This window comes from Papaver somniferum, chromosome 2, assembly GCF_003573695.1.
Source record: "Papaver somniferum cultivar HN1 chromosome 2, ASM357369v1, whole genome shotgun sequence".
In the NCBI taxonomy this organism is placed as follows: Eukaryota; Viridiplantae; Streptophyta; class Magnoliopsida; order Ranunculales; family Papaveraceae; genus Papaver; species Papaver somniferum.
In genome coordinates, this window is record NC_039359.1 from 151,110,859 (window position 1) to 151,125,666 (window position 14,808).

At 33.6% G+C, this 14,808-nt stretch overlaps 2 long non-coding RNA genes across 2 annotated transcripts; one reads left to right on the plus strand and one right to left on the minus strand.

Annotated features, from left to right (window-relative positions):
• Positions 1-4,988: 4,988 nt before the first annotated feature.
• LOC113354120 lies at positions 4,989-8,039 on the minus strand. Its single transcript, XR_003361682.1, has 4 exons — positions 7,934-8,039; positions 7,653-7,708; positions 5,634-5,695; positions 4,989-5,444 (listed from the first exon to the last, which is right to left on the minus strand). It is a non-coding gene; the product is annotated as an uncharacterized LOC113354120 (long non-coding RNA).
• A 3,745-nt stretch (positions 8,040-11,784) lies between these two features.
• LOC113349452 lies at positions 11,785-14,392 on the plus strand. The gene is made up of 4 exons (XR_003360181.1): positions 11,785-11,868; positions 12,029-12,160; positions 12,513-12,965; positions 13,823-14,392. It is a non-coding gene; the product is annotated as an uncharacterized LOC113349452 (long non-coding RNA).
• The last annotated feature ends 416 nt before the right edge of the window (positions 14,393-14,808 follow it).

Below are 14,808 nucleotides of genomic sequence, written 5' to 3' on the forward strand. Positions count from 1 at the left end.
TGGCTTCACAATCCCAATGAAGTCTTTAAGTCGTTAACTCGAGTTTAGATAAGAAACTCAAGAGTTAATGGAGATTGACTCTAGCGAGCGCACTAGTAGCACACAGACGTGTGGGGATTAGGTTTGCTCAATGCTAGATTCTCCTATATATAGCCTTTCAAATCAGGGTTTTGCCTTAGGTACAAAGCAAACTCTATCCACCGTTAGGTGAAAACCTAATTTAGATTCAAGCCAATATCTCTCAACCGTTAGATCGAAAGACATAGCTTGTCACACACACTTGGGTACATTTACTGGGTTTGAGAAAACCATTCCCAAACGAGTACACGTATGTTGGTTCAACATGATAACCCAAAAGGTCAACCATATGAGAATCTCATATTAATCATGTTCTTCTTCACCGTAACTAGTTCAATTGACTCAAATGAACTAGTTAAGAGTTGTTCAATTGCTATGAGATCTTATGTAACTACACAAGCCACAAGTGAAACAAAGATGATTCGATTCAATTAGAATCGGCTCATGAACATTATATCCACGATTTGCATAAAGCATTCCTTAATAATTAATGTTTCATGTTCAGAGCACATCTTTAAATCATAACCTGTTAAGCTCACAAACAAGTTCGCGGACTTAAGTTAATCGGTTGAGTTTTCCAAATTCAACAGAAATTCTCGGGTCGAGAACTTCTGCCAGTTCGCGGACTGGGTTCGCAGACTTAGCACACAAACGAGTTTTGGAAATCCCAGCAGAAATTATCGGTCGAGAACTTTCGTCAGTTCACGGACTTGGCAAGCCAATTCCACAATCCTACCGATTTCTCTTGATCAACAAAGTTCGAAAACTTAGGTTCAAGGAATACATGGTTATATAATCTAAACTCTCATTTCAATCATTAAAAAAATTCTCAGAGGGAGATATTCAGTCATGAAGAACAACTGACCTTTCTCGTCAGAGCAATTTCCAAAGTGATTGAAACTTTCATGACTTTCGTGATTAGGTGAAGATAAACCTGATCAAAGCGAAACTCTTTACCAACACATGATTTCTAGTAAAAGATAAGCAATGAATACTCATCTCTAAATATCAAGTGGATATGATCTAGTATATATAGCATAAGACTTTTGTCTCATAAGAAGTAGGAGAAGAATAGATAGACTTTCGTCGTTATTGTTGAATCACCATGAAGTCCTTGAGCTCAACTACACTTTTCCTATCCTAGTCCGAGACTTAGCTAATAGGCTAGAAATCAAGACTTTATAGTTTTGATCACTAACATTGACAAACATGCTTGATATAGCAACGCATGAGAGGTTGACCGAGCTATGCTCTAAAAATCTCCCCCTTTGTCAATTTTAGTGAAAAAACTATTAATACATATGGAATACAAAAAAAAAAACTTTAGTAGCTCTTATTACATAGTCCAATCTTCAACGTTCCTTGAAATCTTCGTCCTTCCAAGTACTCCGAAGATTCCAAAGGTTGTAAGTTTAGCATCACCGTTGTTGAAGATCCGTAGCTATAACAATGAGAGAAATCGAGATTCTTGATCATTATTATACAGTGTCATATAGTATTATTGTGAACATCAAAGTCTAATTGCATCACGACTTTAACAATAATACTATGGATATATGTATTGCTCCCCCTTAGTCAATACTCCATCTCGATCATGGAAACCACTCCCCCTTACACAATGATCCGAAAACCATATGTATTTGTAGTGTGACCTACAGTATTTCTCCCCCTTTTTGTCAATAAAATTGGCAAAGGTACAAGAACGGGTTCATAATGAAATTTCCACAAGAGACATTTCATTACCAAAAGAAAGACAACATATCATCTTAATTTAGATGCAATCTTATAGCCGAAGCTAACAACATTCATCAAGGAGTTTTAAGACGCAAGATAATCCCTATAAAATTCCACATCCGGACTCCCCGCAAGATATTACCATTAAGCACAAGTTCAAAAGAACTCTGCCCCATTTGATGTCATTCCCAAAGGAACAACAAGAGCGACCTTAATTTCGAAAGAAAAGAAGGATTTTTATTTGGACACCAAAAACCATGTGAATGATTTTATATATCCAAAACTCAACCAAAATACTCACTAGAAAACCCATGAGTATTCTAATTGGAATACGCAATTAAATCAAAACCACAAAAGTGATCAATTTAATTGAAAGTGCTCAATATAAGTAAACTCACGGAGCAACAGGCTACGACTAAGTTAATCATATGGATGTGACTAACTTAACCGTTCAAGTACTCAACATAAGGAAAACCTTACGGAATACGTGACTACATTAACCAATAAAACATGATAGTGTAGCCGTTCATATACTCAACACAAGAACTTGTGGAATATATGAAAACTCAATTAGATTAATTACAAGAGAACCTATAATTAATCTAATCGGAATACAAACAAATAACCAAACTAATCACCGAGGTAATCAATTTAATTATTTTGGACTCAACATAAGAGATTATGGAACCCCGACTAAGATTATCATAAGACATGACAACCTTAACCTACATGTACTCAACATAAGAAGTAAAACTTATGGAGTACAAAACTAAATAACCAAACTAGTTGATTAATTTAGTTCCTAATGCTCAACATATAGCATCTTACGGAACAACCAACAAATCCAAGGTTAATCGACTTAGTTGTAAGGTGCTCAACATAAGACACATAATGGAGCCTTCACGGTAAAACATAATGAAATGGATCAATGAATATCAATACCGTGGATAACATACAAGGATCTATTCTATCTTTGCATCATTATAAGCATAACAACATAATAGACTTTATCCTTGTCATACAAAAGATTTAATCCTATTTTCCATCAATTACATGATTGCATAGGCATAACTTTTGTATATTTCAAAAGTCCATTCGTCCTTTCATCAATACGAATACCAATTCATGGACAACTTTACTTTTGACCGCAATATGGGACCTTCAAGTTCACGGACGCAAACAATACATATCCCATAAAAATATTGCAATATAACATACCAAGAAAATACTGCAATAATCATCATCCTCCAAATATTTTTAGAATTTAATACCAATAAACCTAAAAAAATAACATAAGAAGATGAAAACAAAAATAGCTATGTGAAGTCACAATCTTCGCTATTTAAAACACTAGTTATTCTTCCATCTAAATCCAAAAAGAAGACATACTAGGTATCTAAACTTAGTTTTCCTTGATAATTTCATACCTCTGAAATGGTCCATCAAAGTAGGAGTCACTGATATACTTGACTCTGTTTACCGTAGAGACACCATGTTCAAAGGTTAGAACGTTGACTTTTCGATCAATAGTGCGAGCATAATGACGAGCCTTTGCACAATCAAGGATAACTTTCTTCTGATTTCTGATCAAGATATTTTGAGTACCAAGGATTTCGCATGTCCATTAATAAGCTGGTTTATTTGCAATTGAAGGTTAGCCAGTTCGTTCTTAACTTCATTTTGAACACGAATAATATCCTTGACAGATTCACCAATCCAAGTGCTATACTCTTTTCTTTCAAGCATCTTCTTTCGTATAAACTCTTGACCATAATCACACCCTTTGATATCATCCTCAACCATAGGGTTAACTTCTTCTTTGGGAACAGTTTCCATAAAGCTCCTTTATGAAGAAAAATTAACCACATATAAGATAAGATTTATATATGTTCGTGAATACCCTGGCTAGAAACCCTAAATTTCCTTGAGGAGATACGAGCGTTCGTGGACTGACAAAACAAAATGCCCTAAAGAGGTATATTGTACAGCTTCCAAAACTTACACCATCAAAAGATCAAAGTGACAAAGAGAAGATCATTACAACAAGGGATATACAAACTAGAGACAATATAGCACACAACTTGAGCATCTCTCAAAATCACATCCTTGTATCTCTCAAGTTAGACACAAGGAAAACCCGTTCTGCTGTTAGGTAGCAGAGGGAGCCATAGTCTCACCATCGGTTTTGAGAGAATAACTGTAATTTCCTCTAGGATATCTTTTCTCAGCACTTCTTGTCCTTTCACCGCAGCTTCCAGACACTACAAGAAAAGTCGCTTTTAGTGGCGAAACATTATGTCACGGAAACTAATTTCTTCGTTGAAAAAAGAATTCAACGTCACAAAAAATTTCATCACCTATAGTGAGTCATTGAAAGTGTTCTGTGACGTCCTTAAGAAATCGTCACCGAATTTTTTAATTAGCGACATAAGTTCTTTTGCCACCAAAATTTTCTTTTCGTGATCAAATAAAATTGACATTGTTTGCTAATTTTTGTGACGAAGAATTTTGTCACTCAGTGTATTTTTGGTGGGGACAATATTTTGTCACTTAAAATAGTTTTAGCCGCGAAATTTGCTCATCTCAAAAAATATTTATGGTGAAGAAACAAATTCATCTCATAAAATAGTTTTAGCCGCGAAATTTGCTCATCTCAAAAAATATTTATGGTGAAGAAACAAATTCGCCACCTAAATAGTTTTAGCCGCAAATTTTATTCATCTCAAAATATATACTTATAGTGAAGAAACAAATTTGTCAGCTTAACAGTTTTAGCCACGAAATTTTTTCATCTCAGAAAAAATAAAGTTCAGCAACAAAATAACTTTCGTCTCAAAATAAAAGAACAGTAACAAAATATAATCGTCTCTAAAAGTACGTATAATGACCAATTAGGATTTTCTCCGTATGGTCATTTCAATAGTGAATATCATCGTCTCCAAAACAATTTTTACCTGTAAATATGGTTGTCTCCGAATCAATTTTTCCGACAAAGTCATTTGTCTCAAAAATTATTAGAGACACAACACTGCCCTCACCGTAGCTATTCTCAACATGCCGAACTCATCACCATATTTTCGTTAGTGACTATCCTATATTACCACAGATGATTCCAAAGAAATTTATTGCACAAAAAATAAATATAAATAAATAAACATTTATATAAATATTATTAGTTGAACAAAACATAATTAGCCATTAAAATAAATTGTTTAAACAAGATCCAAACTAAAAAAAATCTAAATAAACTCTACCAATAAATAAATAATCACTGAGACTAGTTAAAAAAAAACTAAAACAATAATATAACAATTGACTTTGTGGTGCAGCATTCAACTTCCATTGGTTCTGCTAACGGTGATGTTGTTTAGCCCGAGGGTTCCCATCAAAATGTGTATGTTTCTTGTGAACTTTTCTTTATCTTCTTTTAGCATTTTGATAACCTCATTCTGAGCTTGAATTCTATCATCCTGCGCTTGTAACATAGCATGAAGTCCTTCAGTGTTAGAATCAATGGTTGTAGCACGACGCCGTCTTTACTTTTTCTTCAAAAATTGAGCACATACCTCTACCTCAATCGGTGGTGTAGCTCATGCTTCGCTGCCTTGCTGCATTAGCTCATTCATTGTGTGCTGTATAGAGATGCATAATAGAGAGAATAATTACAAAACGCACCAGAATGTCAAACATGTAAGTTAATTATAATGATATAAAATTGAATAGCTAAGAGAAGATTACAAATATTGATTGGATGTGTTTCTGGATCCTATTGGTTTAGACATAGACAACACAAATAGAACAGTAGTAATTTCTATACTCACCCACTTGTATGGGTGTCATAAAAAATGTCAATCTCAGCTTGCTCGGATCCAGATTTTCGTTTCTGTTTTACAAAGGAGATGAAAAACAATTATAAGAACCTTACTAAGTAAGTTGATGTTGCAACTGAAATAGAGTAAACATTAGAAAACACATGTTTTATCCTAGGCTTATAATATTCTTAATATACATGTGGACAGACATCTTTGTATCTCATAGAAAAACCAGACTGTCATGTAGGAAAGATAAAATAGAGTTAATGCAAAGGAATTGTATTGCGGGAGTTCAGGTAGCAGAACCAATGAGGACAGAACCAACTAATATACCAATAACCCCTAGAAGACAGTTATCAATAAAACATCATATTTCACATTAAATGGAGACACCTGTTGCACATTCAAATTACACAACCAACCTCAAGTAAAGAAAAATATAAGGAGAAGGCTAATAAATCCATGACCCAGCCTGCCCACATCTTTTGTATAGGGCATAAGAATGTGCCTGGTCAATACTAATAAATGTAAAAACAGATAATATCCAAGTTATCCTGCACTGTTGGTAGACAGGCTTGTTTTTCTACTTAACATAACTGAATGTACAAGGCATACTACACTAGCCCAACATAGGGTCTGTGAGACTATAACGGCAGAGGTCTGAGATGCCATAACAATCCATAAGTTGAAGAAGTTTTAGAAACAAACACTGAGAAGCACATGTGCTGAGATCCTATATATGATATAATTGGTTTAATGGAATCCAGTATAGTATAAGACAAAAGAATTTAAGTCCAAGAAACAACAAAGTATCGAAGTGTGCCACCAATCACTAAACTAGAGTTCACAAGCTTTGGAAGGAAGAGTGCAAATAAAATTTATGGTAAATATTGTAAGATTCTTGACTAATATGAAGTACATACCTTAGGATCAGTATTAATGGTTGTCAGACAGCCCCAGAAAAAAGAAATATTGCATTAATTCTAAACTACACATGGTCATTTTTGACTGCTGATCATTGTGTGTTTTTTTTTTCCTGGGATGGGTACAACATATTCATGTTATCAATAAAATACATAGATACCAGGGGGAACAGACTAACACTAGCTTGTACAGCACATATTGAAACTTATCTAGGTGTAATTGGTCTAATCTCACCTAATTAAGATCAGCTACATATTAAATTTTAGAGTTTAATGCATGATATAAGTACACATGTTCATGATATACCAGTACTTATAAAACATTTGATTTCTATCTTCGCATAACCAAACATGGGGCGCAAACCAACACACAGTAAAAAGTCATAACTCCACACAACAAAATGAAACAACAAAGATCAAGCATCAACATGCTTTGCACGAAACGGAGAAATAACCACGAAAGTCTCATTTAAAAGGAAATACAACAAAGACAACCCATCTATAGTTAAGTGTAATCCATAGACTAAATTTCATAAACTACATAAATTGGACATCCACAAAACAATGATTGTGAACTAAAACTTTTGAAAACAGATTATAGATTTTGAAAATTCTTTTCATAAATCAAAACCCCCAATTGATACATGTCATGTAAAATTAGAGAAGAACCCAAATATCCATTGCACCTATTCATGGTGACTTCAATTAACATATACATATTAAGACAATTTTTCAAACACCCTGTGTGCAACCCACTTTCTCTCAATCTAGACAAACAATATTATTCTCAATTGATGAAATAGAAATTTTCAGAAACTACGTAAATTGGACATCCACTGGACAATGATTGTGAACTAAAACTTTTGAAAACAAATTATAGATTTTGGAAATTCTTTTCATAAATCAAAACCCCCAATCCATACATATCATATAAAATTAGAGAAGAACCCAAATATCCATTACACCCATTCATGGTGACTCCAATTAGCATATTCATATTAAGACAATTTTTCAAACACCCTGTGCGCAACCCACTTTCTCTCAATCTAGACAAAAAAATATTATTCTCAATTGATGCATTAAAAATGGGAAATGTGATAGGCACCCTCAAAAGATGAAGTTGTCGGAGCTGGTTGCTCATTGTTGTTAGCCATTTTTCACCTGGGCAATGAAACAACACCATGATTAAAAGAACAACTAAGAAAACACAGGCAAAAACATGAAAGTTTAATGATGCATATATATCTTTTTCAAACAACAGAATACAAAAGGAACATAAAGGGGCAGAACAAACCTTAGGAGATCAAAGAATTACAAAATTAGGGTTTGCATATATGATTTAACATATGAAATTGAAGAGTAATGTGAGATCTAAATAGAAAATACCTTCAATCAGTATCTTGTGAGCAAAAAAATATCCCTCAAAAAAAATATCTTGAAAATCATTTGAGAAAAACTTCAGCCAATCAAATCTTGATTTCTAGTCAAATATCCCTCCTACAAGATCTTTATATTTTAGGTAATCAATAACAGAAAAGAAAAGAATTCGGCTTCTTAATTTTAGAGAAGAAGAAGAAAATTTCTCTGAGATTTCGATAGAAAAGAGGTAACAATGAGTAGTCGAAGGACTATATTCTAACAAAATTTTACTTCACGATGCACAAAATTAAGATACAACAGACCATTCATCCAATGGAAACTTGCCATGCATTATTAAAAAACCAAAAATCAGTGTTTGTTCTTTTTTTAAGCAGGTAATTTTTTTTTTTGGTTTTTTAAGCAAATAATTTTGTTTTTTGGTAGTAAAGAATAGCTTTGTATTTTTCAAAAATTCTTCTTGACCTCAGCGGGGACCCGCCAGGTCAAACCCCGCTCATCGTTGCACTCGGGACCTGTCAGCGCGCCTTCGGTACGTCTCCGCCGAAGATGTATTTAAATTCATCCTCAAAATAATAACCTCGAGGACCGCTAGCTCTTAAGGTGAATGCATTTTAACACTGAGCAAATAAGCTTGTGCAAGGATTTTAAGGTTACCTAGTGCATTTTATGACGTGTTAACAAATTTCAACGTACTGATAAATCTAGAGTTGGGATGCAATTTTTTTAATTACAGGTAGATTATATTACACTTGTGGTTAAAATTTGTATTAAGTAGCAAAATCACAAAAGAAAATTTGTTCAAGAAATCTTGAGATCCAGCCTTTACCTTCAATACTTGCTTTGTTTCTAAAGTATAGAGGAGAAGCAAAAATGATCCTCTGTTGCCTCACAACTCAGTTACTTATTGTGAGAATACAAGGTTATTGAAACAAATATAAAGATACCACACAAATTTAACTTCGGGTTAACAAATTTTAGTTACACCGGAAATTTTAGGGTTGGAATATAAATTCTTGGTTGACAAGATAAATTTTCAACGTATTAGGACATTTATGCTTATAGATAAATTTGAATTTGTGATGAAAAAATCGAGTCACAAAATAAATTTTGATCACAAATAACATATATTTTGTGTATATATGCATAATGACCACTTACACGATGGGAGGCCGATGAAGTAATCAACTTCTCAATCAAGAAATTTGGAAAAGTTAGAGTGAAATTTGAGGAAATTTTAGTGAGATTGTAGGATATTATACAAAAAAATAAAAAGATACGGAATAAATTTCTAGCCGAGCTAACAAGTTTTTGTCACACAAGAAAATTTGGGATGTAAAATTTTGTGTCACAACAGAACTTTTTTGCACAGTAAAAAAATTTTGTAATTCATTTTTTACTATATAATATACATATACAATTTATATACTATACGATCACTTTTACAGTTGGAAGCCAAGAACTGAACTTCTTAATAAGAAGAAATTTTGAACAATTAAAGACAGCTTGGAAAACATTATAGTGATATTGTAAATTCATGGAAAGAGATGAGAACATACCGAGGATATTTCAAATAGAGTTGACAAGTTTTTGCCTCACTGGAAAAATTGGAGTTGGGATTTAGATTCTTGACTTACAAGATAAAATTTTGGTATAATAATATACTTATTCTTGAATTTAATTTGAAATTGATGAAAATTTCGATTCACTGTGAAAATTTTGATTATAGATAATAATAGTATTTTGTGTACATATGCATGCTTCCATCAAATTCGTTACATCTTCTTCATTCTCTGGACGGCTTAAGGTGAAATTGAATTCAAGTCTTTCAAGGTAATCATATTGATGGAAAAAAATCGAGTCAAAAAGTATTACAAAATACATAAGAATATACACTTTGACGATTAGAGGTGGATGAAGTACTCAACTTCCCAATCAAAAGAACTTAGGACAAATTAGAGTAAAATATGAGGAAATTTTATGCATGAGCTTGGAAAAAGATCGATTATAGTGAGATTGTATAATTATTGAACGACATGTGAACATAACGAGGATATTTCAAACCTAGTTAACAAGTGTTTTTCACATTGGAAAAATTGGAGTTGGGATGTATATTCTTGGGTTACAAGATAAATTTTTGGCACAATACTACATTTATTCTTGTATTTAATTTTCGAGCCACGGAAAACAGTTTGATTATAAATAATAGTGTTTTGTACATATGCAAGGTATTTTTGGAATTGAGGCCATTGCATAAAATCATAAATATATATTTCAATATATTCTTTCATAAATGTTGAATTAAAGCGGTATCACATTCGTCAGTGATTTGAATTTAGCGATTGCCAGATAAATTTTTTGAAAGGGGCGTTCTAATAAAAGACAACCAAATTTAGCGATTGCCAAACATGGTTCACGTACCATATCAAGTACCAATATCATAGTGGCCTCAAAATACAAAAACGATACAATGCATCGATGATACCGACTTATATCAACCGTAAGTGACATGATACATAGACAAACTAATTAAGCATATGTGTGTAATTAAGGTTTGTCGTTCTTAGCGAATTCAACTTGTATATATTAGATGATCGCTTTCATGGTGGGAGGCCGATGAAAACACAATGTCTCAATCAGAATAAACTGGAAAAATTAAAATAAGATTGGAGAAATTTATAACGAAATTTTAATATTATAAAATATAGTGAATTAATATCAATGTAATAATTTGCTTTAGTCACGATATTTTAATTTTTAAATTCTTTTTATTATATAAATTCGTTTTAGTTATTTTTCTAGTAGCACATAATAGATGCCACCCTGGCTTTTATTGAACGACAAAGAGTATATAATTACACAGATATAGGAAGAAGTCGGGCAACAATCTATGCACCGACACCCTTTTGAATAGCCAATCCTACTTTATGAAAAAGCTTTTTAATTATAGTTTTTTCTATTTTAATTATAATTTTTGTTTTAATTATAATTTGTAATATGGTCTATTTTAAATTACGTGTGCGCTATAGCCCAAAAAATGAGTAAAAACCTGCCTAGGCCACGGTAATTCCTTAAAAGAAAAAATGCTTAAGAAAAGTCCAGAAAAGAAATTTTTTTGCCTAGGTAAGAATTTACTACGATCAATTTTCAATGCGTCCTATTTAGTTCAGGCGTACCAAGGCTCCATGTGGGTCTCTTGGATAACTGAACGGTTTAACAACTATGGAGTAACTTATTGTGCTACATTTGGCTATACCATGATATAACCCGACGGAGTCTCCTATATGCTTAGTTTCTATAAAAAAGAAAAAAATGGAAATCATTCTTTCTCCCCTAATTATCTGTTCTTCCCTAAAATAAAGAAAGCGAAACCGTAATTGATGATATTGCTGGAATGGATTTTTCGATAATATTTTCCCGCAAAAAATTCGATAAAATTATTAACGGTGTTTCTACGCTGTGCAATTTCAGTTTAGGGCTAAAGATAATAAATGTAATTCGTGGCGGTCGAAGACTACTACTGGAATTGAGGCAAGTTTGTTTTGTCTGATTATGTATTCGTTGTATTGATGTGCTGTTTAATTTTTGCACTTTGGTGATTGTTGGAATTCTGGAAATATAGTGAACTCATTCTTGACTTTTAGGGAAGTCAGATCGGATAAATCTCTTGATCACTTAGGCCATAATTTGTTAGTTAAGATTTGTGGACTTAAATTAAATGTATGCCAGACTATTCACCGTCTTATTAGGCTCATACAAATTTGTTCATGACAAACTTTGTTAAGTAGATTTTGCTGTATTACATTTGATGTATTACATTAATTTAATTGCAGTCAAGTGATTAGGGAGGTTTATAAATCTATGAACTGACCGCCAAGGACAGTTAGCTTTGGTGCGAATTTGGCGTGTTATAATTGCGATGGTAGTCTAGTAGTATACCACAGGTATTTATTAATTCTGGAAACAATAACTTGCTTGATTGACTCCTTAGAAAAAGTGATACGAGGCTATGAGGGTTGATATTTGGATACTGCCGTAGGTGTATGAACTAAGTATGAATACTATTTATTACTGGTGTATCTAAGCAGTTGTCTCTTGATGCAGGGTATTGTAGAATCACTATTCTGGTTGTAAGTTTGCTGGTTAGGATCTGAAGGAAAAAGTCGTGAAACTCAATAATTTGGGTCAACAATTGGAAATGAAAAACGAAGAGCTTATTCAACAAGAGAATTGCAGGTTAGTTTCTTTATTTTGTGACATTCTTTTGCATATCCAATATTGTTTATAATCTAACAGTATTGTTAGCCTATCATTTTATTTTCCGTAATTACAATCACAACTGGACATATATGGATCATAAATTGAGAACAAGTAATTGCTATAATTTTTGAGTGCTAAGCTGAACCTAAGTCTAATTTCTGTTGTGTATTAATTCCGTAAACATAGACTAGCTAATCCAAGAGGCTCCACAGTTTTAGACATGGATATTGGTCTAGGACACATATACGACCTTCGTAAGGTACAGTTGGTGATACCTATGTGAGAAAATGATTGAGGTGTTCTAAATTGTTTTGTTACATATGCGCAGGGTCCAAGGAGTTTCATTATTTTCAACAATGGTGGATACAGCAACACTGGGCTCTTTGATGATATGGACACTTCTGATTCCAAATCGGATTGTGATTCTGAGACTCTTGATGTCGAACGGGTGCAGTCGAGGAAGGTTCTGAAAAAGAAAAAGGGATCAAGAAAGGGATGTTCTCTTGAAGCAGTGTCAAATCCCATTGATCTTGCAACTTCAGTAGGTCTGTTTACGAATTCCACTGTTGGGAATTGTGAATTTCCAAGTATCTGCATGTTTCAGCACATTCAGATGAGATCGAAGAGGGTGGAAGTTGTAGTGTCAATGTCGATGTTGAATCGCCTGCAGGTCATGGTGCAAACCTATTACAAAGTGCATTAACTGACAAACCCCCTATTGATGCAAAGAATGTCAAACGTGAGAAAGGGAGGAATCCGTTATCTGACATCGGGAATACTGGTAAACCTCTCTCTCTCTCTCTCTCTCTCTCTCTCAGCACATACTTTCAACCCTTCTACAAATAGTACTTTTGATATTGATGGAGGCTGATGATAGTCCCTTGGTATCAGTATCTTATCTCACCCGGCCAGTGAGAGTGCTACTGGTGCGACTACTGACTTAAAATATTTAAACAAACCAAAACAAAAAAGTGATTGAGTTGTTAGTAAACGTTTGACACAATTTTTGATTCGTCTAGTACTAGTCGTTCATTAAGCTGTCGGCCACACATTTTAGCTTGGGAGGAGTATTTAAATTAATGGGACGTGAATATCTGTACGCTGTTGTTTCATTTTCATTTATGATTTGGTGCTGAAAGCTTAATTTTGTAAACCATTTGATATTACTGCTGTGTCCCTATACTTCACGTTATCATTTTTGTTTATGACTTGGTATGTAAAGCTTAATTTTGTAAAAAGCTTAACTTTGTAGATAGTACTGCTGTGTCCCTATACTTCGCCTTATCATTTTCTTTTATGACTTAGTGTGTAAAGCTTAATTTTGTAAACCATTAAATAGTTCCAGTGTGTCCTGCTTCTTCATTTTCATTTGACTATTACGTACCATTAGAAGAACATAAAAAAATGCAAGACGAGACCATAACAACTGCAATCAACTAATTACTGCCACTATATATTTTGCAACTTTAATGCCGAAGCAGTAGAAGATTTTGCTAATAAGGGTGCTAATTTATGATGATGAGAAGTAGCAGTAGTTCATGCTTGAATATCTTTCTAACTGCTAATTCTCCTTAGCGCTTGTGCTAATCATGTTAATTACTTGCTCCATTGCTTGACTCTTTTGATCTAAACGCGCAGGGCAAAACAAATGCTTCAAAGAAAATGCAGAGTAAAAAATGGCTAAAGGGACTTATTCAGCTCGTTCCATGACACCATCTTTATGCTCAGCAGGATAGCGTTGAAGACACTGTGAAGCCAGAGAACACAGTTTAGCAAGAAATTCCTGAAAAACTACCACGTGCAATTCGGTACTACAGCAAACACCAACCCATTTAAAGAAAGGAATTCTGAGCAGGCCGAAGAATCGTTTGTGAATAGGGAGGTTGGTTTATCTACTCCTGGAAATCCTGCTTGGCAAACTAGGGATTCAGAAGAGAAATAGAATCATGGCATCTAGGTTTATCATTAGTCACTTTGTCAAGGTTTGTGAGGATGAGCTTAACTGATCAACTAGATGAAAATATGTTTATGTTATGTAAGCATTTTAAAGATGCAGCGATGTTGTCAGTTCCTTCTTTTTCTCGCTGCCAGCAAGATAATTGTAGACAACACTGTCAGATCCTTGTGAAATTTAATGTTTGAGGATCCAGTTTCAACTTTGAACTGGCAAAACTGGAAATTGTTATCCAGGAAAAATAAGGTTGGTTGCACCGGATACACCGGTGATTCAATCTTCGAGTAGTGTAAACATGGTGGTACTCTAGCACCAAGTCTATTGAGCATTCTTTTTAATTTTTTCCCATTAAATGAAGTAATCAAATGACGACTTAGTAAATTTCCCCTTATGAAAGATTACTTCGACAAGTAAATTGATTTTCTTAAATTTATAAGTTATTGTTAAGTATTATATTTTATTGTTTGTGATAAAATATATTGTTACCAAAACCTTATTTTTTAGCGGTTTGTATTCTTTTATCACCATAAAGAATTCTTTGCAACAACATTTCAGTAATCACTGAAATCACGAATTGCGATGAAGTTGTGGTGTCATTAAAAATGACTAAAGCGACAAAATCTAGTTCGTTGCAAGTGATCTTTCTTGTGACGATTAGAAGCTGTTACTA